The 24,954-nt window shown below is 57.2% G+C and overlaps 1 protein-coding gene across 4 annotated transcripts in view; it reads right to left on the reverse strand.

The window, feature by feature from the left end:
* RIMBP2 (RIMS binding protein 2) overlaps positions 1-24,954 on the reverse strand; it is a 203,029-nt gene that overhangs the window by 170,677 nt on the left and 7,398 nt on the right. Inside the window, exon 1 of one of the 4 annotated variants that reach the window (XM_082698200.1) lies at positions 14,206-14,395. The exons of the other annotated variants lie outside the window; for them this stretch is intronic. The gene's annotated coding sequence lies outside the window, so the exon portion shown is untranslated. Of the gene's footprint in view, positions 1-14,205; positions 14,396-24,954 lie in introns of those variants that run through there. 4 annotated transcript variants of the gene reach the window in all.

Genomic DNA, 24,954 nt, shown 5'->3' on the forward strand with positions numbered 1-24,954 from the left:
GGGCCACCACGCTCGCTCCATCATGTCCACGAAGCTGGCGGGACATGGAGCCCCGTGGGAATGGTCGCAGTATCCGCACCAAGTGCAGAGTGAGAAAGCCCATGGGTCCATCATCAACTGAGAGGAAAGCAGCAGGTTTCTACTGAAATTTTCTCACAGACAAGAAACCAGATCCCTTCAATGTGGAAGGAAGGAGAGACTGCCCGGGTCACCCATCCTGGAAACGGATGTCTGTTGTCCACTCATCCCCAGACTGACGGAACACACGTCAGGAACAAAGGAGAGAAAGAGACACAGCCCTGCTCTAAAAACCCTGTCCCACACTCCAGCGGGGACGATGGAGACGACAATATTCAAACAAACAGGACCGTGTCCGCTCGCAGCTGTGCTGGGAGGAAAGCAGAGTGAGAAGGGGTGAAAGGAAGGGGTGAGGTGGGCAGGGCAGGCCTCTTGAAGGAGGTGTCCCCTGAGGAAAGACTGGAGTTTGAGGAGCGGCTGGCATGCCGAGATAGGGAGATACAGAGCGCACGAGAAAGAGTTCTCAGTAGAGGACATAGACATGCAAAGGCCCTGGGGCAGGATGTCTCACTGGAGAGCCCACCTCTCACTGCCAGAGAAACTAGTCACCTCCTCCTTTGAGACAGAGGGAAGGATGTGGAGAGGCAGAGAGGTCTCTGACTTGCTCCAGCAAATCCTTGAAGAGCCCAGGAAGGTGGTAAGAAGGTGTCCTGTCCCTCCAGTGCCGTGGGCTAAATCAGCTTTCCCAGCTGTCAGCCTTTAATCCATCAGGGCAGACGTGTAAGCTTGGTTAAGAGAGCAGTAAGACCCGCCCCGGAGACGCAGGCTACATTTAACCCACAGCTGCGGAGTGACCCAGACGCCGCCAGGGGCCTCTTTTATTATCCAGTCCAGGAAGGTGAACCTGTATGAAGAATCCCAAGTACCCGGGTAGGAAGATGAAGAGTCGTTATTCCCAAGAGCCGGGACACCAGGGGCAGACTAATCCGTGCCTGGCACCACACCAGCATCCACACCCAGCCAGGGCATGTGGCACCCAGGGCTCATGGGAAGGACACAGCCCACCTGCCCCTCCTCGGCTGTGAAACCTGCGGGACAGCCAAGAGCCACTGCTGGACCGGAGAGCGCCTGAGATCTGCCCTGATGGGGGTATTTACCCCATGGAATTAGGCCAGGACCACATGCCAGCTAGCTCAGCAGCAAGCACCACCCTCCTAAACCCACTTCTCTTTCGCGGACAAGAAAATACAAAAGAGTTAGCCATCCACAGCACGCAGGTCACGGTCACCAGCTCTGCCCCAAGCTCACTGCTCCCTCCCCTCCAGCACCGCTCGGCACTGTGGACCCAGTTTTCCATGTCCCTCCAAAATCTCTGTGTTGACATTCTAAGTCCCAGCGTGGCGGAGTCAGGAGCCAAGGCCTTTGGGAGGTGATGGACACAAGGGTGAGGTGTTCATGAACAGGATTTGTGCTTTTACAAAAGAAGCCCCAGACAGCTCCCTGGTCCTCCCACAGCGTCAAGACACAGCAGGAGACTGGCTGGCGGCAACCCAGGAAAGGGTCTCACCAGAACCTGCCCAGCCCAACGCCCACCTCGGCTTCCAGACCCCGGACTATGATGCACAAACGTGTGCTGTCCCGTAAGTCTCCATCCGTGGGATTCCATTACAGCCACCCAGGTGGGCTTAGAAACCAGTCAACACACTCCATGCCCCAGACCCAAGCAACGAGATCAGCCTGAGACCCACGCCAATCCAGAGCGGCCTCTAACACTGGGGAAAGTCACGGTCTTTCCTATAGGAATTAAGGGAACAAGAAGCCACGTGGTGCTACAAGGGAGGCCAGCTTTAACTCCACAGCAGCGCAAACGAGATTGAAAAGAAACCAAGCCCTGGTTCATGACATGGAGTCCCTAGGTCAAACCACACCTGATGCTGTCTTTTTCTGGGCCGTCAAGTTAACCTGACTCCATCCACTCCCTCCTAATGCTTAAACCATTTTGCATTTTTCTCTTAAAGGAAAGATTCCCAACCAATAGAAATCCCAAACCAAGGCTTTACATTTTGGGCCTCCCTGGCCTCACTGAATGGACTCACTAAAGCCCTCTCTAATGAGTCAATCACTTAATCGCTCTGCTTGTGCTCCCAAGCTTTTAAAGAAAAACAAACAAAACCCAGAACCTCCAGTCCAGGACCTTCACGCTCCATCCAAGCACTGGGACCTGTGAACACAGAAGCATGTCTACCCCGCAGAGGGGACTCGTTTGTACTCGGGCTGCTCCTAATGACTTTCTGTCCCCATGGCTTTCTGGCACGAGTCAAAGCTCACAGACACACTTTGTGCCCGGTACTCCGGACCGAAGGCCGTGCCACGTCCCAGCATGGGGTGTCACGGAGCTCACGCATCACCAGTGTCTCCTTAATCATGATGCAGCTTCATCTGCAGACTTTTCTATAATAAATAAGAAGTGAAACAAGCGTCCCCGAGGCTCTCAAGAGAAGGGGCTATGCCCCCTGCCAACAGGAGAATGGTGTGGCTCTGTGTGGGGCCGCCCAACCCCGTCTGTCACAAGCACCTAAACAACGGTGTTCGACGCAGAAACCCACTTCCATAAGTTGATCCTGAGGACAAGAAGGGTTACAACGGAATCGGTGCATCTTTCAGCTCGGCAAAATACCACAGTCGTCATTTACAAGAAAACAGGCACTCCCCAGTGTCCCCTCAGAATGCACTCAGCCCTCAGAGGACATTTCCCAAATCCTCAGCAAAGTCAGAGCCAAGCAGTAAGCATCTAGTGCACCGCCATGAATTCGGTGGGATGTTTCCACGGGTGACTTAAACTTTTTCTGAATTATTTCCTACACTTCAAAAAAAATTTCTACAATGAGTATGTTACCCCACTAATCCAGTAAAAATAACCTGAAGTGACTGTAATTATGAAAAGACATAAAACATGCCTGGTAACTTTTGCCACAAAAACAGCAGAACACTGGGGACCCTCTGCACCAAGTTTTGTGCTGCTGTCCCAGCCATGTGGGCCTCCTGGCTCTGGGGGGACAAGCCCTTGGAAGCCCCATTCACGGGCCTCCTGGGTTCCCGCCCATACAATGGCAGCAAGTTGGAGGTGTTGGGGTGTGAGCTGAGGGACAAGGAAGTACCAGAAGACGGAATCCTGTGACGTGTGTCCGTCAGCAACCCACCAGCTTCTGGGCCGGGTCAGGCCCTGAGTGTGCGGTTCGACACAACGTACATTTATTTCTCACACAACCCATCAGAGCAGGTGGTCCCAGTTGGTGGCTGACTCCCCTCAACCCAGAGGCTCAGGCCCCTGCCGTCAGTGGCTCCCCACTCCCCAGGACCCTGCAAGCCTCAGTGTCCCCATCACCCGCGCCCCAAGGCACACCCATCCCTCCCTCCCCGCACAGCCCGCCCAGATCTGGGCTTCTCAGGACAACGGAGACAACCACCTCGACAGGGAGGTCTGAGGCCCAGCCGCCTCCCCAAAAGGGAGAGGGGATCGTGGGAGTAGGAGCCGCTTCTGCCCACGGGCACAGGAAAACCCCCAGTCAGGTGAGACCCGGGAGCTCTGTGGGGAGAGGTGGCGGCACAGAGGGAGGGACCGGAGCTGAAGAAGCGTGGAGACGCGCCAGCACGTGTGGGCAGGCCCGAGACAGTGTGATCGCCGCTCGCGGAAACCCTGAAGACTCTGTCTGCTCCTTTGGAACCAAAAGCAAGAGGTATTTCCTGGCAAGGTGGCCTGGGGTGCACTGTGCTCTCAGGGTGGCCATCTCACGCCCGCTGCCCCAACACGTGCGATTGCATTCTTACCCCCTCCCCGAGCCCCGGGCACGCGAGAGCCTCCTGCAGCGGTCACGGCCCGCTCCCTGTCTGGCCTCCGCCCAGAACTGCTTTGAACGCTGCATCAGGGCCTTGCCTCCTGGGCGCAGCCCTCTGGTAACTGTGAGTGTCAGAGCGCCTCACCTCCCTTATTAGTGGATTCACCTCCCACACAGGCTCACCTGGGTACGGGCCTCCCGCCTGCACCCATGAGCCCGTGCACCCCTAGCCCGCCCCCCCACACCAGTCTTGGCATGCGAAGTCCGAAGGGAAGCCTCACTCTAACACGAACGCTGGTGTCCTCTTTGTCCAGAAAAGCCCAGAGCTGGCCGCATTGTGTGAAGACCCCTTTTCTCCAGCCTGGGGCTAAGGAAGCACCGGTTTTCCTAACCCATCATGGCTTTCTGGGGGGCGGGGGGGCAGAGAGGCAGAGGGGGCAGCGGGGGGCAGGGGAGAGAGAGAGCTCCTTTCCAAAGAAGCAACCAACCCTATAATTTCTCATTTAGACCTAGGCCTTGAAAGGAAAATGCCACGAATAAATGGGAACCTCCTGACCTTGCAGGAAAATATCAAAGAGATTGCAAGCAGCGTTTTCTTGAACCAAAATTCATACAGTCTTGTTTAAAAAGGACAAAAACAAAAACCCACCTGCTCTGTAAATGTCACAGGAAGGTGCTCAGCGTGGGCTGGGAAGGCTTGGGCGGAGCGGGGCTGGTCTGAGAATGGGGACTAGCCCGAGCCCCCATCCAGGGCTCAGTGCTGCGTTTTGGAAGGGATCATTGTGCTTTTCCGTGCAACTGGGTGTGGGTGGGAAGGGGTGCGCCACGCCAGCCGCCCAAGGAGACCCGGGAGCTCAGAAAGACAAAATCAAAAGAAGGCACTGCTTGAGCAAAGTGGAGGACAGGCCACCGGTGTGATGCGGCCACACAACACCTGGGAATGGCCCCCAACTGAGTCTTTCCCTATTAGAGACCATCTGGGGCCAGGGAGTGTGACAAGCCCTGCAGGCACCCCACCCAAACCAGGCCTGAGGCCTTAACAAAATCCCCCACAAGGACCTGCACCTGCCCCGGGGGCCGGGAAGAAGGGGCCCTCAGCAGAGGGTGTGGCTTCGCTGGGCTGCTGTGTGCCCTCCTCACCGTCTTCCACGCAGTCTGCGATTTCCAGTCTCTGACGCTCCTCTGAAGGGGCCCCCAACGTGCTTCTTTTTTAAATTTCCCTTTCGGTGTATATTTTATCTCTCATTAAATAGGCGTGTGCTGAGAATATTCAAACTCAGAGGAGGAACAGCTGGACAGGAGCCCGGCCCGTTTCAAGCGCGGATCTAGTTAGGAGCAGAGCTTGGCCACGTGAGGCTGAAACGCAAGGTGTTTGATTTATTTCCCCATCGTCCCACAGCGCCCCCCGGAGCCCTCGGAAAGGCCACACCGACTCCCGGCCCCCCAGGAGCCGCGGCGGCCTGGCGAGGCCAGCCTGGCCGCAGGGAGAGCTGCCCAGCAAGGGCTCGGGTCCCCCCCCCAGGCCCCCTCACAGATCCCACGACCACCTTCCGTGGCCGCCCCAGGTGCCAGCCAGAGTCCTCTGGTTCTGAAATGCCACAGCCACGGTCCCCGAGCCGCTGCCGGCGCCTGGCTTCTGTGGCAGGAAAGGGAATTTTCTGGTTTGCATTCGTATGTGCCAAACTCTTACATCTTCTCTGTTCTGCGTTTGGAGAAAATGGGACCACTTCAACTAGGAAAAAAGGAGTCGATGACATTTGGGGAAAAAATGGACCAGGAAGATCGTATTTCACTGAGTAAATTGACAAAAGGTCAAAAACCTTGATCTTTACCACCGATGTGCTTTGTCTGAAACCTGAACCACCTCTTAAATATTTATAGGCGAGAGCCGTGACCGCAGCTCGCCGTCGCCCCGAGCCCAGCGGAGCCAGGCCACCGGTTCCATCCCGGGGAGGCTCAGTGCAGGCACAGGCCCGCGATCCTGCTGCGGACGGATCCAGCTGCGGGCCAGCAGCCACGGGGCTTGGAAGCAGCCCCGTGAGCTCCTTGCTTCAGACAGGAGGGCAGGGATGCGCAGGCAGATGGAAGCACGGGAGCACCGCGGCCCCGGACGCACACTCTCGGCCCAGGTCTGTCTGCTGGGGCCGGAAACGGGGACGCCCCAGAGGCCACGCCCACACCCAGCACCCAGATCTTGGTTGCTAAATACCATTCTCCAATAAAAGAAACCATGGTCCTGCAGTGCTTGGGCGGCTCAGTGGGTTGAGCCTCTGCCTTCGGCTCAGGTCATGATCCCAGGGTCCTGGGATCGAGTCCCGCATCGGGCTCTCTGCTCAGCGGGGAGCCTGCTTCCTCCTCTCTCCCCCTCTCTCTCTGCCTCCTTGTGATCTCTGTCAAATAAGTAAATAAATCTACAAAAAAAAAAAAGCAACCACTGTCCTTGGAGAAGAGGGCTAACTCTGGGGCCGGAGTAGGGAACGTGCCCAGCGGGCTACGAGCTGGGAGCAGCGTATGACACCAGAGGTCAGAAACGGGGCCACACAGAGCGCAGGGGCCTGCAAGGAGCTCCCTGGGCCCTTTCCTCTGGGCATTAAGGGACATGATGATAATAAGTCTAAGCTCGGAACAAAGCTATGATCCATTAATCCACACTAACATAAATAAATAAAAAATATATAAATGAGGAGAAAGACGAAAGCTTTTCCTTTTTTGTTTAAGATTTTACTTACTTATTTGACAGAGACGGAGCACAAGCAGGGGGAGAGAGGAGGAAGTAGACTCCCCACTAAGCAGGGAGCCCGATGCAGGACTCGATCCCAGGACCCCAGGATCACGACCTGAGCTGAAGGCAGACATGCAACCAACTGAGTCCCCCAGGTTTCCCTACAGAGGAAAACCAACAAATAACCGTCAAAGGAATCACAAAAAACCACCACATTGTAAGTGTCGTTGTGGGTAAGAGTCGGCCGCAGACCCTAACGTGAGGCACGTCCGATGAGAAACAGGGACTTCCCATGACCTGGTCTCACAGTCCCTCCCCACAAACCACCTGCCAATCACAGAAAGGACCGCGGTCACTTCACTGCGAAGGATCTCGGCGACTGGCCTGCAGCCCACTGACCCCGTCCATGCTCACCCCCCAAACCCCGTGGTAGGTGTCAGCACTCACCCAGGCCCCCGCAGGAGCCGGCACCTCCTGCCATAACGCAGAATCTGAGCGCAGTCATGGGGGGTGCCCCACACACCCCACATCGGGGGCAACTGTGACATTGTTGGCCCGTGTCCCTCAAAGACGGTCAAGCGAGCACAGAGACAGAAAGGCTGAGACCCCGCCCCCAGGAGATTCAGGGGATTGGGAGCAGCCCGAGTTAGTACCACTTGGTACCCGGGATGCGTCCTGCTGGGGGACAAAAGGAAAAGGGACAGCTACGAAGGGTCTTACGGGACAAGGTAAACATTGTGAATGTTGCCTAGATGGACTGAGTCGCAGTGCTGCATCAGAGCTCGACTGGCAGCCTTTCCGTGGTTTTGAGACGGGGCGTTCTCGCTCCTGGGAAAGGAGCAGGGAAGGGTGCTGTCAAGGCGGCATGCTGTCTGCGGGGTCCTCAGAGGCGGGGACCCGGGGACGGCTTCGGGATGGCACACAAGCAGCAGCCGCCCCCACCGGGGACCATGGAACCTGTTCTTGCAGCTTTTCTGCAAGTTCCCCCCAAAGGTCCCCTTCCTTCCAAAGTCCACACTAAAGGGTATAAAACACACACAGAAAGAAGGACCTCACAGGAGCTTGAAAGCAGGGCCATCGGGACAAGAGGCTGTGAAACAGGGTTTTGTCTGCCCCTGCGTCCCCACTGGCTCTCGCTCCGGCCCCTCCCCCACCTGCCATGGGGCAGTCCTGGGGACCAGGCAGCTCTTTCTTTACCCCAGTGTTCTCCAAAGTAACTGTCGAAGGCAGGACTACGTGACCTCCGGGCCGTGAGTTCAAGCCTCACGTTGGGCCCCACAGCCAGCACGGAGCCTACTTGCAGAGAGGTACGGAGGTGGGTGGGTGCGTAGACAGACAGACAGACAAAGGCAGGACGACTTCCGCAGGAAGAGTCTTGGTCGACGGTCCCAGAACACTGACCACTTCCCATCGGTCCGTCCCTATCTCACGGCGGCCTGCTTGGGTTTGGTCTGGGCTCTGCGGGAAAGAGGCAACAAGTTCCCGTGCCTGGTACAGGGCCTGGCATACATACTGTTTATCCAATGCGGGGGGGGGGGGAGGAGAGGGAGGCAGGGCAGACAAGGAGGGGCAGGGAGGGATGGGGAGGGGCTGCCCCCCCAGCCCAGCCACCCAACTGTGCGGCGGCCAGGCGGCCCGCTGCCCGCTGGGGCCAGAGCAGGTGCAGGAGCAGGTCCAGAGAGACAAACAGGAAGTAGGAGGTGGGCAGCCACGGGTGGTGGCCACAAAGCACCAGACTGCCAGGCATCACCCCAGCCCAGCCTGGGAGGGAACCCCAGGACCCTTGGGACCGACCGAGCGACAGAAGCATCCTGGCTGTTCATGGTGGCCAGCGAGCGGCTCACCGGGGTCCTGGTCCTGCTGGAAGAACCACGTGCTCAGCACGCTGGGGCCGTGTCCATACGACACTGTGGACCCCGCAGGAGGTGAGGGCCCTGGAAGCCGTGTCCCCTGTGACCTAGCTCCTGGTCCTCAGCCCGAAGTGCCCCGTGGCTCTCCAGCCACGCTCTGAGTGGGAAGGGGCAGTAGCCACAGGAGACTTGCCTCCCTAGTCATCTCCCCATGGGTAGCCTGCAGCCCCGTGGCCCCCAGCACCTGCCCTCCCAGGTAAGGAAGCTAGGTCTCAGACAGAAGGATACTGGGCACGTGAACCCACACATGAGCCTGGCTCTGCAGCCCTCCCACGTGGTGGCCAGTCTGACAGCGCGGCGGCTCGTGAGAACATGGAACAGCACTCCACGTGTGGAACAGCCCAGACCAAGGCAAGGAGCTGAGAAGCCACCCGTCGAGTGGCAAGCACAGGGTTCAGGGATGTTCACTACGGAACTCACACACAGCCTGGGCTCCGTAGATGGCTTATCAATCCGTTTCAAAACCACAGCATGTGGTTGGACATAAAAAGACAAGATCCAACAGAAGATATGCCACGAACACTAGCGCAGCGTCCCCAACGCCATGGGTCCGGCATAACCTCCTGAGGGGTCACAGGATGCCTGGCTGCGAGCAGAGCCCACGCAGGCCATGTCTGCCATCGAGAAGAAGCAAGCATCCCTTCCCCTGTTCTCGTGGCCCGTCGGGGGTCAGAGCTGACCCCCAAAACACGTACCCACACCCTCATCCGTAGAGTCACCATGAACGTTATGTCATTTGGGGAAAGGGTCTTGGCGGACACTCAGTGAAGGTCCTTGAGATGAGATGACCTCCAGTCATGCAGAAGTGCCCTACGTCTCATAACTTCTGTCCCTGTAAGAGACACACGGCGGTGGGGGTGGGGGGACAGACACACGGATGGGAGAGGAGGAGGCAGGGAACAGCCTCCCGAGAGCCTCCGGATCAGACCTCGATCTCAGGCCACGGACACCTCACCATGTGTGCTGTGGACAATGGTAACAGCAGCCACTGGGAGCTCGGACAGTCCCCGCGATGCTCGCAGAAGCAGACCTTCCTGGCTGTGTGAGCGCCATCTGCCAGGACCCAGCACGCACCTCAGCAACACGGTCCCCTCCACCACGTCCATCATCCCCGGGTCTTCAGATGCCCAGCACCTTCTTGTCATTACCAGCTCAGCTCACTGTCACAGATGGCCTGCCCCCAACAGCTGGCTGGCCTAACCCCCTGGGTCCCTGGGAGTCTCTCTCCCATACCTGCCTCCACCAGAGAGGCTAGGAAAGATAAATAGTAGCTTATCCAACCTCCCTTGCCGCCCTGCACGTCCAGCGAGGCAGATGTACCCACTGGCTCGTAAGAAGTCTGTTGCAGGAGCTTTTAGGATAGCTCCTACTTTCCTGATAGTGGAGCCAGATGGGCTGGTGCCGTTTTCCCCACAATGAGCACAGATGCAGTGGCTGGCGTTTTAACAGCCACTTTGTGACCTCGAGGGAAAAAAAACCCAAGAGAATTACAGGAGACGCTGGCCCTGAGTCTCCGTCAGTAGTTCCCTACTTTCAGGCTTCTTGGTGGAAAATGACACCCACCACTTATTTAAGCCATGGTAGATCACATTTTCTTACTTTTCGATGACATCATTCCCAATGGATACATTTGCTCACCAAAGAGGAATTCCAAAGCTACTCCAACAGACACTGTGCCCTCCAGACATCTCTACCACGTCACCCTCATTCCCGCTGGCACGTGAACTTAAGTTACCTGGTTAAGTTAGCAACTGTCTGTCCTCCTCTCCTTCGCCCCTAGAATACAGGTCCCACGAGAACAAAGACATTCTCCACCTTGTTCACCACCTTGTCCCCGACGCCTACAACAGCGTGGGTGACAACACACTCGGGGAGGATCTGGTCAGTCTTCAAGCTCAGCACTGCTGAAATTTGAAGCTAGATCATTCTCTGTTGCTCAGGCCTGCCCTGTGCGTGGCGGGAGACTTGTCAGCCTCCCTGGCCTATCAACCCGATCCCAGGAGAATGCCCCCACCGCCCTGGGACCACCAACGTATGTCCCTTCGTGGCAAGCCAACAGCTCGAGACCTGCCGACTCACTGAAGGAGTGAGCAAGAGAAAGAATGAATGAACGGCCCTCCCTACATGCACACAGAGACGGCACCACGCTGAGAGACGCTGACCGAGGATCTCTGGAGGAAACGCCACTTTGGAGACATAGCCGTTTATCACCAAGTGAGTCCAATGGAGAACGGCCATCATGCCAGCATCTTTGCTCACTTGCCCTTGGACAAAATCTGAGATGGGATGTGATGTGGCCTTAGGCTGGAAAAAGTTCTCATTTTCAGGTCTCCCACCTCCGATGGGATCGCCACGGCTGCTCAGCTCAGGACGTCACCCATCTATGCTCCGAGGGCAGAGACAAATTCTAGTGAAAGCCCAAAACCCCGCACGAACACCCCAATCCCCAGGAAATTTCCACAGATGGAACCGGAAATAAACATGCACCCTCAGCCAGGCCTGATTCCCGCAGCCCGACTCATTAAATCAATTAAATCACTTGCTTGGCAGGATTATTTATGGAAATAGGAAATCGCGTTCCATCAGCTAAACACTGTCTCTGAAGTGACGGGTAAGCTGAGCTCATAGTCCCCTAATTTGGGCGGACCGCACCTTGAATTCCGTGAAGCATCTCTAACTTCGGCAGCATTCTCAGGCCCGTCCAGCATCTCACGTCCCCTCGTGGTCTTGCCGCATCTCCTTTTTCAGGCCCAGAAGGGAAGCATAAAGGGCTTGTTGGCTCGGCCATGTTGCCAACTGAGCAAGAACAAAGACTTGAGAGTTTAACAGCAAATCCTATACCAGGTCAAAAACAGATGCCAGTGTGGCAGGCCAGGAAAGAGGATGAACGAAGCAGGCAGAGGAGGCTGGGGACAACCGTCCCTGTAAGGTGATTGTGGCCACATGGAAGCAGAGCCAGTGGTGCCAGAACCCCTGGTTTCTTTCGTGGGTTAAAGCTTCTGCCTTTGGCTCAGGTCATGATCCCAGGGTCCAGGGATCGAGCCCCGCATCGGGCTCTCTGCTCAGCAGGGAGCCTGCTTCCTCCTCTCTCTCTCTGCCTGCCTCTCTGCCTACTTGTGATCTCTGTCTGTCAAGTAAATAAATAAAATCTTTAAAAAAAAAAAAAAAAGAAAAGAAAACTGTCAGAAATCTGGATAGTGTGGGAAATGCGTGGACGTTCGGTTTTAAACGTTGGCAACGAACTCAGAACTGAAAAACGCAACATGTTTGCAGACCTTATCAGGTCATTGAGATCCATACTTTGTGAACTTCACTGTGTTTCTCCTCACACTCCTTATGCCTCAAAAGCAGCTTCAAGTGACTGCCTGCTTCTTGTTTAGGGATTTGTTCTGCCCTATGGGGAAATAGGGAAGTCCCCAAGGTAAGGACAGCCTGTATCAGAAAAGGAACAGAAGAGTCCTCCAAGGAACAGCCTGACTTGGGACTCTAAGAATCGGGAGTGGCTGCTCCTGGTCTTGACAGGGGAACACAATTGGGGCTAAACTCTTAGAACAGCCACAAAACTACTCCCCGTTCGGGTTTCCAGTAAACGCAGGGACTGTTCCCAGGGACTGCGGAGGAGGCAGGTACCAACGTGGATGTTCCATCTGGACGCCATCTGCCTCCCAGGTCTGTCTGGGGCTGGCTGTCCAGTCCTCTGCAAGGCTCACCCCACTGACCCGGAGCAGACACCCCTCCTTCTGTCTTGGGCACAGACACGCCAACAGCCCACTTGGGGGGAGCCCTAAGCACGTGATCAGCGCCCCATGCAGACGTCAGGCTGGAGTTGAGGGTGCTGGGGCTGGCAGACACGCCATGGTGCAGGGGGGCTACATTCCAGGACGGTCCACCCAGCCGCTGCCCAAGGCACCACGGCGCAGGGCCCGACAAACTTTGGAGGGAAGTGCAGGTGGGTTTGTTACCCCCAGGCCCAGCAGCAGCCCAGCTCTGCCTGGGGGCGGGGGGCGGGGCGGGTAGTGAGACCCACAGAGGCCTCTGTGCAGTATTCATGGTAGCCTGCAGGAGAAAGTGGGAGGGCAGGGCGACCGCCACCCCAGCCCACTGCACTCCTCCACCCCAGGGGCACGGTGGTCGGACCTGCAAGGGCAGTAGCAGATAAGGGAGGTGAGCCTGGTGTTATCACTCCAGGTGCTGTTTTTATTTTTATTTTTATTTTTTTTTAAAGATTTTATTTATTTATTTGAAAGATGGAGATCACAAGTAGGCAGAGAGGCAGGCAGAGAGAGAGAGAGAGGGAAGCAGGCTTCCTGCGGAGCAGGGAGCCCGATGCGGGGCTCGATCCCAGGACCCTGAGATCATGACCCGAGCCAAAGGCAGCAGCCCAAACCACTGAGCCACCCAGGCGCCCCCAGGTGCTGTTTTTAAATGAGGCAAACACGCCCAGTGTCAGAGTGACCGTCTTTCCGTGCGGGACGTGGCCATATTCGGTATTTGGTGTGCTCATCCTTATTCAGCAGAGATCAGCACAGCCCAGCCCCTCTTCATCAGCCCCGCAGACCGGCGGCCATCACTCCTGTCACTGCCCAGCCCCCCACAACCACTAACCCACCTCCTGCCTCTAAAGATCTGTGTCTCGGGACAGGTCACGCAGTAGGATTTCTCCGTATGTTCCCATTCAATCATTTCAGTGGGTTGGGATTCTGATAGGCATCTTCTAGATGTTCCAGACAAGGAGCAAAGTTCAGAGAGCACAGAACATTGGTCTGAAGACACAGACTGTGAGGGGCAGGGGCAGGGTTGGAGCCCTGGGCAGGCAGGCCTCCAGGGACAGACGCTGAACCGACCTTACTCCGGCTTGCCTGTCCCCAGCTCTGACCATGTCAGAGGCCCCATCCCCGGCGCCGGACTGTCCACCACACCCCTGATGCCCTGCCCTGACCGGGATGTCCCCGTGCTCACCAGGTGTGGGCCAACTCTGTGACCTCCCACCCCCGCTCCCACCCCCGGCCACAGTCCTGTCCAGGGAGCGCTCTCCTTCCAGGCCTGGCTTTGCTCCCTGACACTCGTTGCGAATTCCTCATGTCCCCGGATCAAGGCAGTTGTTAGGAATCACGGCCCCGTCTGCTGAGGACACAGAGCACGCCCTCTCCCGTGGTCACTCAGCGCCCCTACCCCCGCCCACAGGACCCGAGCGGCCGCCGTCCCCTTCCTGCCACACAGAAGGGAGACGCAAACCAAGACACGGGATGTGGGAGCCACGAGGCTCGGCAGGGCCCGGCGGGGGGCAGGGAGGGCTGCTGACGATGAGACGTTTAAATCACAGCAGAGATTCAATGTGACGACCGTGCCAGGCGAGGGGCTCCGTCTGCCAAGATGAGGATTTGAGGATGAAGCAGATCGCTGGCACGGCGGCACTGGGCATGGGCCCATGGGCACCCGCGGCCAGGCGTTTAGCCACGGGTTAGCTCCAGAGCGGGGGGGGGGCTGGCACAGGGGGAGACGGGCCGTGGCCTCCAACACCCCCACATGCCTGAGCACCACCTGGCAGCTGGCCGGGCGCCCCTTGAGGGGCCGGGGACCAGACGGCAGCATGGGCTCTGGGCGCAAGGGGTGCGGTGGAAACGTGCAGGGGAGGGGAGCCCTGGAGGGACCCCGGCAGGGAGAGAGGCGCAGGGGGCCGGCACCAGCCCTCCTGCAGATAAGAAACGTGGGCACCCACCATGCAGCGTTGGTAACCTGGATGCTGTTGCAACTGGAGACCAGCTTCCAGGTGAAATCCTCGTGAAGAAAGGGAGGCTGCATTCTCTCCTTGGCAAATCCCTGAATGTTCTGAACGTGGAAACGTATTAGGGTCTTTCTCTGGTTCTAAAATAACGTGTGCCTCATCTCTGCCCATCTCAGTTGGCAATGCTTGTCGTAAACTAAGGGAAAATTAAGGGGACAGAGAATAGTGGGAAAAGGTGATTACTGTCTTTGTTCCACGCGGTTCTGTGCTGTCCCTCTACTGGACATCTGCTTCGCTTGCTAAGGCTCCCAGGTGACCGGACGTTGGGCTGACGAGTCACCAGGGAGGAAGAGAATGCTCTGGAAACACGGGACAGCTCAGACGGGTAGAGGGAACAGTCTGACAGCTAAGAAGGTCGCCGGGCTCTGGCCGTGCTCTGCGACACTCACTCACACCCCCCAGCGATTCACCCATTCAACGCTTGCGTGAACGTCATCAGGTGTGCGGGGCTCAGGCCCCAGACACGCAACCGTGGATGATTTAATGCCGCACCCAGAGTAAAATGTGATGCTAGAACATCACTGCCCGGAGACACGGCGGATGGAACCCAGAGACCCAAACAACGCAGCGGCCGGGCTCGGTCAGCCGCGTCCCGTAGTTCAGGTGGAGGGAAGGACCCGCACGCGGCAGAAGGAATCAGACGTCGGGAGAAGCCAGGCTCGTTTCCACGAGGCTCTGCTGCTGTTGCAGACACTGTTCCCAGCTCCCAGCCTGGGCCGCGACGTTCCCCCTGCCACGTCTCCTACAGCAGCCCCCCTCCCCCGCCCGCCGACCCGTCCTCGGGCACATGGTCCTTCCAGATCTCGGCATGGCCTTTGCCCTGCTCCCTGGTGATCGAAAAGGCCGAGCTCCGCCTGCCTCCTCCCACACGCCTCTCTCTCCACCGCACCTCCCGGCCCTCTTTCCAGCACACCGCTCACTCCCAATAACAGGGGGCAGATGGGACATTCCAGAATACTCGGGAGCTCTCCTGGAAGCTCCCTCCCACTGTCCAGATGCCACTCCCCAGACCTCCTGCGTCCGGGGCCCCGCCAAGCCGCCGCCGTCCCCGCCTCCCCAGACAAGCCTGTGCTCACAGCACCTGCCGTCCCTGCAATGGTCCAGCTCTTCAGGTCCGACGCGGTGTAAGCAGAGAGAGCCCAGGCCGCCAGCCTGGGGTCAGCGCGTCCCTGTGGCCTTGTCTCCCTGCAGTCAGTCCACAGGACCAACAGGAGCACGGGACCCGAGCAGGCTTCCCGGAGAGACTGCAAAGGTGTCAAAGGAAGAGGGCTGGAGCCCCACAGGGCAGGCCGCACAGGGCGAGCCGACAAGTCGGGGACCAGCACCTTTCCTAGAAGCCAGGAGAGGGGAAAGGCCAGCAGGCCCGGTTTGCCGGAGGAGCCGCTCGTCACTCAGGCCCGCCCAGCTCTCAGGGGAGAAAAGCAGCTCAGCAAGCAGCAGTGCGCCCGCACGCCCAGTTCAGATGTAGCAGGAAATTATTTTTAGGTAAATATTAGCTGGAAAATCAAGGCTCCCTCATGGTGTGAACGGTGGCCTGTTCTCGGTGCCCCCGCCCCCCGCGGGTGGTGACAGCTGCGTCGGGAACGTGGCGGCGAGCCCACGAAGGTTTCCCGGACTCGTGGACACGCAGAACTATGTGGGAGCTGCGGCCGGGGGGCTGGGAGGCGCCTCGGCGGGCAGGACCTGATGCTGCCAAGTGGACATGGGAATGCGCTGTCGGTAAAGGTGCCAAAAGGATGAATGAAGCCTGTCGTGTCCCTACTGAAGAGCGTGCGAGTGAGAAGACAGACGGGGAGGCGGTGGGCCAGTCTTCTTCCTGCCACGGGAGCCGGCCCTGCGCACAGAGAGAGGAGGAGACCAGCAGCCTCCGCAGCTGGAAGCCTTAAAGAGATGGCCTCAGGGGGCAGGTGGGGAGGTGGACAGCCTGGGCTGCCAGCGTCGGGTGCAGGCGCCCCCCCCCCCCAGGCCCGGCTTGCAGGTGCCGCCCAGCCCCCTCCCCTGCTTGGTTCCCCTCCTGCTGCTGCTTGGTAATCCAGCCTCTCCAGTGCCTGGTGTTGAACAAGGAAGAGTGAGGGGTGACGTGATGAGCCTTTGTTCTCTCCTTTAGTTATTAAATTGTAATTAAAAACCGTTCAAGGCACCGAGCATCCCATCAAGACTCTGGCAGGCTCCTTCCAGGTGGGGGTTCCCCTGCTTCCCCACCCCCCAGCCGGGCGGCCTCCCCGCCCCTCGGTGATGCCCGCCCAGCCATTCCCCCATCTCGCCCCCAGCGCTGCTGCGTGCGGACTCCAGCAAAGACTTGTCCAAACTTCACAGCGTGGCCGACCGGATTCCGTTAGGTCTACATGCAGACCGTGTTTAAACAAAGCGGAACAGAGTGGACCAGGATGGAACAGAACGGGGGACGTGGAATGACATAGAATAAATGAGGGGCTAATCTTGTCTCCATTTTATAGACAAGGGCCCTGAGAGCAAAGGACACTCCATGGGCAAGTGCCTAAAACAGGACTGGACACAGAGCCGTCTCCTGCGACCCTCACGCTCACCCCAATATTTTTTGAAGATTTATTTATTTATTTGAGAGGGGGAGGGAGAGTGGGCAAGTGGGGGTTGGGGCAAAGAGAGAGGACATCTCTAGCAGACTCCCTACTGAGTGCAGAGCCTGACATGGGGCTCCATCCCACGACCCTGAGATCACACCCTGAGCCAAAACCCAGAGTCGGCCGCTAACCTGACTGAGCCATCCAGACGCCCCAACTCACCCCCACATTTTTACTACAGCACTTCTCAGAACACGCTTCTCTGCCTCCCCTTCTAGCCCCGACACTCCATGTGACGGGACGTTCATACTCTGGCAACAGTGGTCACAGAGCCATTTGATTGAATGACGGATAGAAGGAAGGAATGAATACAATGTGAAGAAAAGTGCGAAGTTATCTCAAAATTCAATTTCCGCTGGTTCTTGCAGCTTCAGTCCTGAAATAATCAGCAATCAGAGAGGCTCGGGCCCTGAGCGCGCTCCCATAATAAGGCCTTTTTATCCCCCACCCCGAGAGGGCAGCTTACACTAGAAGTCACATGAGAATCATAGTTTTTTTTAATGCACTTTCTGGAACCTTCTTTTAAAGATAATTTAGACAATTGGGAAAAGTCAGAGTGGTGTGTGCACATATGCACATGAGCACACGCACTCGCACACAGGCACATGTGTGCATGCACACATACAAGGACACACATGCACAGGCATGTGCACACACACAGGTGTGCACACACAAGCACAGGCGCACCTGTGCACACATACACATGCACACAGGTATGCACACGTGCATGGCACACAGGTATGCACACATGCACGGGCACACACCTGTGCAGGCACACCTGTGCACACACGTGCATGGGCACAGAACTATCCACACACATGCACACGCATGCACACACACACATGTGTGCCCACACACACACTAATCCTGGCAGAATAACAAGCTTGAGAGGGAGAATCACCCAGGGAAATTAGGTCAACCACAAAACCTGATGGCCATTTATCACACAGGGGCTGTTCTTTAAAAGCAACGACCCTCAGTGCCCTAAATCCCAAGGGGAGGACCATGAGGGGAGGACTGTGTGAGGTTCTGCATTACGACATTTGGGGGCCAAGTCCAGCCCCTTAAAGCAATGGGACCCAAATCAGTTCTACTTGGGCAGCTGCAGAATCCATTTGCTTTTCCAAGACCTTTGGGCCAAATAAGAGCAGATCTTTCAATAATGGATCCTTGAGCTCCGTGGGCAAGACAGGTTCCACCTGAATGTGTGAGCTTGTGATCAAGGAAGGGGGACAGAGCTGTCGCCGCAAGCCCCATGTCCTGCCACATCTCCTCCCCCAGCCAGGGACACCCCTCGGTCCTGCTAGATGCACCTTCGACCCTCACACGCATACTTGAAGGGGGTAGGAAGCTCTAAGATATGGTATTGCCGGCAAAGACCCCCAGAAAGGATCGTGCAGGCCACAACAGGCCCAGAGACAACACTGCTCAATCACCAGCTGATTTCAGCCAATAATCCAGTGCAAGGAAGCTCCGTGCTCCCAGTTCCTGAAACAACGGCTCTTCATAACCGGAGAAGAGGATGGATGACGATTGGCAAGATAGCGTGCGGCCAAACAGAACCTATAGTGAGCGGAGCTCTTTGCAGTGTTTTTGGGTGGATCCCAAAATTACTGCCCCCACCACCACCAACAATGAAATAAGCGGCTGCAGAATCAGGTTGGAGTTGGAGCAAAAAATGGTGTGTGTGTTTGTGTGTGTGTGTGTGTGTGTGTGTGACAGAAATGGGTAGGAATGGGGTGTGTGTGTGTGGGAGAGAGACAGAAATGGGTAGGAATGGGGTGTGTGTAAAAAAATAAATTAAAAAAAAAAGGAATGGGGTGTGTGTGTATGTGTGTGTGACAGAAATGGGTAGGAACAGGGTGTGTGTGTGACAGAAACGGGTAGGAATGGTGTGTGTATGTGTGTGTGTGTGTAATAGAGATAGAGAATGTGTGTCTTCCGTTCCTTCTATGGGAATGCAGAGGATTTCTTTTCAGCCATTACTCTGCTCCGTAAGGACCACTGGTTAAGAGGGTAGGCTCCGGAATCAGAGGATCTAGATTAGGACTTGGACCCCGCAGTTATAAACCTGGACAAGTTACTTGATTTCTCAGCACCTCAATTTCCTCCACCCATACAATCAGAATTATCAATAGGGCTTTGTGGAAATTCAGTAAAATAAAGAATTCAACAAGCCTAGGGCAGGACAGGGCTCCTCCCAGGTGAAGAGCATCACGGTCACCTGCTTTCCCTGTTCCCGGGGCCAGGACAGTGAGACTGGGTTTCCCACAATGCACTCATGTCCATAAAAAGCTGCTGCATTTCTCACGCCCAGGGAAGTCCGCTCTAATAGGATCTTCCGGAACGCTTGCAGGTCACTGGGTCACTGTGGTGGGCACAGGCCGCATCGTCTGCCCAGAAGCCTGAAACTGTCACCACATATGCCAGACTGTCTGACTCCGACCCACCAGCCAGGAGCACGACGCTCACCTGTCACACCCCATCACCTGCCGACAGTGGCCATCATTACCACACAGGTGCTCCCCACTGCCCCAGCCGTGTCCGGCTCACCCTTCCCTCAAAAACACTTAATTCACGAATGAAAAGATTACATTAATGTTGGGGTCGAAAACTGCCTTTAGAATCTAGGGACAGAAAAGGCGTTTTTAAATGATCATTGTTTTTAAAGCCCAGAGTGGACGGTCGCTTTGCCACGCAGCATCCCCTCCTGCAGCCCTGCCCCGCCCCGCGGTCCCTGTGGCTCGGGGACAGCGGCCCCGGGCCCGCTGAGCTGGCCTGGGGTCTGCAGCCGGGCGGGCGCTGCACAGTGCAGGGGCCAATCCCCCTGTAATCAGGATTGGAGACGCATTCGCCCCCACGTGACCCGCCCCCGCCCGGCCGGCCACAGGCGGCCACAAACAATCCGCTGCTGTCAATCCGCTGCCTGCTCAGGGCTCCCTGTGTTTGCTCACATCCTGAGTAAGGCTCAGCCACTTCAATGTGTGTTTTTAAGTGGATTCTCAGAGGAGGAGAAAGAAAAACAAAACGGCACCCCATGACGGGCAGCCTGGGACCTGGCAAGAGGAGGGTGGGTAGGGAGAGAGCTCGGGATGCGGGAGGGAGATCAGCCCTGACCGCGCAGGGACCCCGCACACAGTGCAGCACGCAGTGGGCCCCTCCCGGCCTCCCCACCCCGCCCCTGCCCCCAAGGAGGAAGCTGTCCCCCTGTCCCCCCCCTGGGGAAGTCACCAGCTCTGCAGCCCCAGCAGTGCCTCCCTTCCCACACCCAAAGTGTCCCAACCAGAGCTCCGGTGTCTGCACTGAGCCCCAAGACAGGGGGACACAGCTCGTGACCCCATGGATGCTCCTCCGACAGCAGGACCACCAAAGGAGACCCAGAGGGGCCCGGAGGAGAAGGTGAGGGGCAATCGCCCCTCCAGGCTCCTGACCATACCAGCCCCTTCTCACGGGCTCTCAGAGAGCCTGAGCCCCAGCCTGCTGCTTGAAAAAACAAATGCACCCACAGAAGGCAGTTTTCAGACCCAGGAGAAATCCGCCACTCTGTGCTTTCCAGCCTCTGACATTCCTGCAGAAAGAATTCTCTGGGTAAGTCTCAGGAACCCGCCCACCTGCCTCCGGGCTCAGCTCCCTAGTTCGGTTTCCGGAGTGGGGGCTGCCCGCCAGACAGGCCTCGGGGTGCAGCCCAGCGGAGGGCAATGATTTCCAAGCTGGGGCTCAAAGCCCGGGGGCTGCTTTCTGGCCGCGTGCCCTCAGGCGAAGCGCTTTGCTCCCTGCCCAGTCCACTGTCTGAGATCAGAGAAAAGCCTTCTGGGGGAGGTTTCTGGGGCCAACTACAGCGCCTTCAGGGGCTTAACACCACAGAAATGGGGGCGCCTGGGTGGCTCAGTGGGTTAAAGCCGCTGCCTTCAGCTCAGGTGCCTGCTTCCTCCTCTCTCTCTCTGCCTGCCTCTCTGCCTGCTTGTGATCTCTGTCTGTCAAATAAATAAATGAAATTTAAAAAAAAAAAAAAAAAAAAAACCACAGAAATGCATCCTCCTGGACCTGGAGGCCAGGAGTCTGAAACCAAGCCGTCGGGGGCGTGAGGAAAGGACCCTTGCTGCCTCTGGCACCGTAGCCCCCCAGGCACCCTTGGCATGTGGCCTGGTCACTGCGGTCTGTCCTTGGGGTCATCTCCTCTGCCATGCACCTGTGCACCTCAAAGCTCTGTCTGCCCCTCCCTTGGGGCAGCAGTTAGCCCACACACACACTCGCCCCCAGATGATCCAGGCTCATAAATCCCCCCTTCCTGAGATATTTAGCTCACCCACCACTGCCGCACAGGGGACGCTCACTCTTCTGTCCTGTGAGGTAACTGCCCAGGGATCAGGACAGGGACGCAGCTGGGGGCCCCTGCGGCCGCCTCCACCGGCCCCACAGGGAGGCTAGAAGGATCCCCGAGAAGTCGGTGCTTCGTGAGAGCGAGGGCTGCTGTTGGAAGGCACGGTATGAGCTGTCCCTGCCCTCTCCACTGCCGGCTTTATCAATATTCAGGGCCAAGTTAAAGAACATTAATTCAGAGACTAAAAAAGTGACTCTTGTTTCCATTCCTGTAGGAGGAAGCCTGGGCGGGTGGGCACCAGGGTCCCCGTGCCTTCCCAGCACTCACTGCCCAGCCTCCCCTCATCAGAAGAGGCCGGCGCTCAGGTCAGACCACGGGCAGGTGGGAGTGGGAGGAAGGGAGGCTAGAAACAGTGAGACCAAGCCATCGGGGGCTGGGGAGAAAAGGGTTACATTCTCCCACCGGGGTTTCTATGATGGGGAGCCACAGAGTCATCGCGGGGGTGACTGCAGCAGGGCGGGGACACCGTGGACCCTGACCTGGCATCACCCGGCCGGCTCCCCCTGTAAATCAAGATTCTGACGGCCGTAGCTGATGAAGATCAGCGCAGGCCTTTGGGGCACGCTCCAGCACCCGCCCCCGGTCCTCCTCCGCAGGAGCGCTCCAGCTCCCCCGGCAGCCAGGCCCTCATCCTCCGACGACACAAAGGGAAGCCTGAGCCAGCCTCCCCTCCCTGAGCTCATCACCCAGCACTAGGTCACTCTGGCAGACGGTCCCCTCCCCCCGCTGCCGGCCAGCACTCTTCCTACACATTTTAGGCCATTGCTGCTGTGAAGAAAGAAAAAATAAACAGATGCAAAAGCATCTACAGAAAATCTGGGCTGCACTGCCCGGGAGACGAAAGGAAAACCAACTTCAAAGGGCCTGTGCAGTCGGCCGTCGCGCTCAGGGCTCGGAGACAGATCAGAATGGTGACTCTGGAATATAAAGCCTGATTTCGACCCAAGCGGAGCCGGGAGTCCCGGGCCTTTAAAGGAGCCGCTGCTCACGTCAACACGAAGGGAGGCACTTAATAAAGGAGGAGTGAGCCGGCCATGGCTACTCCCCTCCCACTGCACGTGACCTGTCACAAGGATACAAGGTGGCTCTCGGACCTGCAGGGCACAGAGACTGGGGACAGGGAGGCATTCTAATATGGCCTGGGCGAGGGCCCGGGAGTGGGTCTGCAGGGCCGGTTGTCAGCCGAGCCGACGGAGTGCCTAGAAAAACCCCCGCCGGGCATCAGGCAAACAGAAGGGTCTCCGCAGTACACGTGGGGTCAGGATCCCGTCCTATTTGGGACTGTTGGTATCATCCTCCTAATTCCATTACCATCTCAACAGCTCGTCTGTTTGGAGCCCAGTGACAACGGTAGTGAGAGTGAACACGGACTGAACCCTCGAGATGCCGGGCCCTGTGCCGAATGCTTCCCCTTCGTCTCAGTCACCTCACCGACGAGATGCCCATCGTCAGCCTCCCTAGCTGGCCAAGAACAGCGGGACGCAGAGCAACCGTCCTCGCCGAGCAGATAGGTACCACTGCTTTCCCATTATACCGGTAAGAAAACGGAGGCACGGAGAGGTTAAGAAACGCACCCCTATTCACACAGCCAGGGAACTGCCAAGCCAAGATCAGAGCAGCCAGTCTGGCTCTCGACTCTGCCTGCCGCCTGGCCAAGGCTGCCTACTGGAGCAGATGCTACTTGGAGAGAAGTAGCATGGGGGGCTGCCCAGTGGTTAGGGGGATGGGCTCCGTGCACAGCATTGCAGCTCATCTGGGCTGTGACAGTCCCCGGCTGCATGAGCGGGGACCCTCACCACCCTCCCTGGGTCTCAGTCCCCCACCTGCAAGATGTGGAGAAGGACAGCACCTGCCTTGTAGTGTCGTTCCGCAACTGAAGGAGTTGACCCCCGTGACACGTTTAGACCTGGGGAAGGGAGGCTGCCATCCACGTTAGCCATCGGTAGTACTGCTGTTATTACCGGACTCCAGACAGACTAATCGTTAATGGAATTATTAATCAATGATAGATTATTAGTAATCCACAAGGGAATTGTTCAAAAAGTCCCCAAAAGGGGGCACCTGGGTGGCTCAGTGGGTTGAGCCTCTGCCGTCAGCTCAGATCATGATCCCAGGGTTCTTAGATCAAGCCCTGCATCGGGCTCTCTGCACAGCGGGGACCCTGCTTTCCCCCCTCTCTCTCTCTCTGCCTGCCCCTCTGCCTACTTGTGATCTCTGTCTGTCAAACAAATAAATAAATAAAATCTTTTTTTAAAAATCCCCCCCAAAATCCCAGTGGTCCCCAGGAGACCATATTCCAGCATGTTAGCAGATTCAGAGAGGATGTCCTAGATAGCTGCTTACACTCCACTTTGCCTCTGACTGCCGAGCTGACCCCACCCACCTGCTCCCCACAAGGAATAGAAATTAACTGTGTGAAACCCAGAAATGACCAAGAAAACACCAAATGACTAAATTGGTCCTCCAAGTGACAAAGCTTGACTTTCCTGCTCTTGAGAAAAAGCCCAAGGCTGGAAGAGCCGAGCTGGAGACGAGGAAGCAACCGGAGACGCGGTAGGGACCACACGCAGCCCCCGTCAGTGCACTGGCCTTGCTCCCTTCTCCCAACCCCGCACCTGTCTTTCAGGGCAGACTGGAAGGCTCGGGGACTGGTCAGGGCCTCGCCCTCCGGGAGATGCCGGCGTGGGCGGGAGGTGTCTACGCCTGAAGGACTCGTGCACTCCCACCACCACCTGAACAGGAGCTATCTTGAGAACAACGGGTGCCCAGCCCTGCCCAGCGGGAGAGAGGAAGAAACAGGCCTCTGGCAGGTGGAGACAGGCCACCACAACCCCTGGGACCCATTGAAAATTTCCCGAGTTCAGGGCCCACTCAAGCCTCTTAGAGCAGGTGTTCTGGGATGGGGCATGGGGAACAGTATTCTTTAAATAAATTTATTGAGATGGAATCCACGCATCAGCGAGTTTATCCACTGCAAGAGGACAAGGACCACCAGGTTCAGACCACCATCACCACAGTCAAAGTTAGAAGGTTTCCAGTACCTCAGAGGGAAACCTGCAGCCTTTAGCTACATGCCAGCGCCCCCCCAACTTCCCCAGCCCTGGACGACCACTGATCCACTTCTGTCGCTGGACATCTCTCAAAAATGAGATCCTGCAGGGGCGCCTGGCTGGCTCCGTCAGGCATCTGCCTTCAGCCCAGGTCATGATCTCAGGGTCCTGGGACCGACCCCGCATCGGGCTCCCTGCTCCTGTGAAGCCTGCTCCTCCCTCTCCCTCTGCCCCTCCCCCAGCTTGTGCCGGCTCTCTCTTTCTCTCCCTCTGTCTCAAATAAAATAAAATAAAGTCTTTTTTTTTTTTTTTTAAGAGCTCAGTGACATCAGTGTCTCTTCCTTTCCGTGGCTGGACAGTCATCCGACATACAGAGAGACCATACTTTGTCCAAAGACGTCAGTACTTTGCAAAAGATCTGAGAAGCCCTGCTGCAGACAGAGCCATCCACAATGGCACGTGTCTCCCCTCCCCTCCCCGATCTCCCCTTCCCCACAGCCGAGCACTGCTTCCCACACTCAGTCTAGCTGTACCCGAGCCTCGTTCCCACTGGTGTGTGTGCCCTGTCCTTCCCTTCACACCCTAAATCTCGCCTCTCCTCACGATGGCCATGCTACCCCCCAGTCTGAGCAGAGACTCCCTCCCTGTCCTG

This window comes from Mustela nivalis (genome assembly GCF_964662115.1).
Source record: "Mustela nivalis genome assembly, chromosome: 14".
Classification (NCBI taxonomy): Eukaryota; Metazoa; Chordata; class Mammalia; order Carnivora; family Mustelidae; genus Mustela; species Mustela nivalis.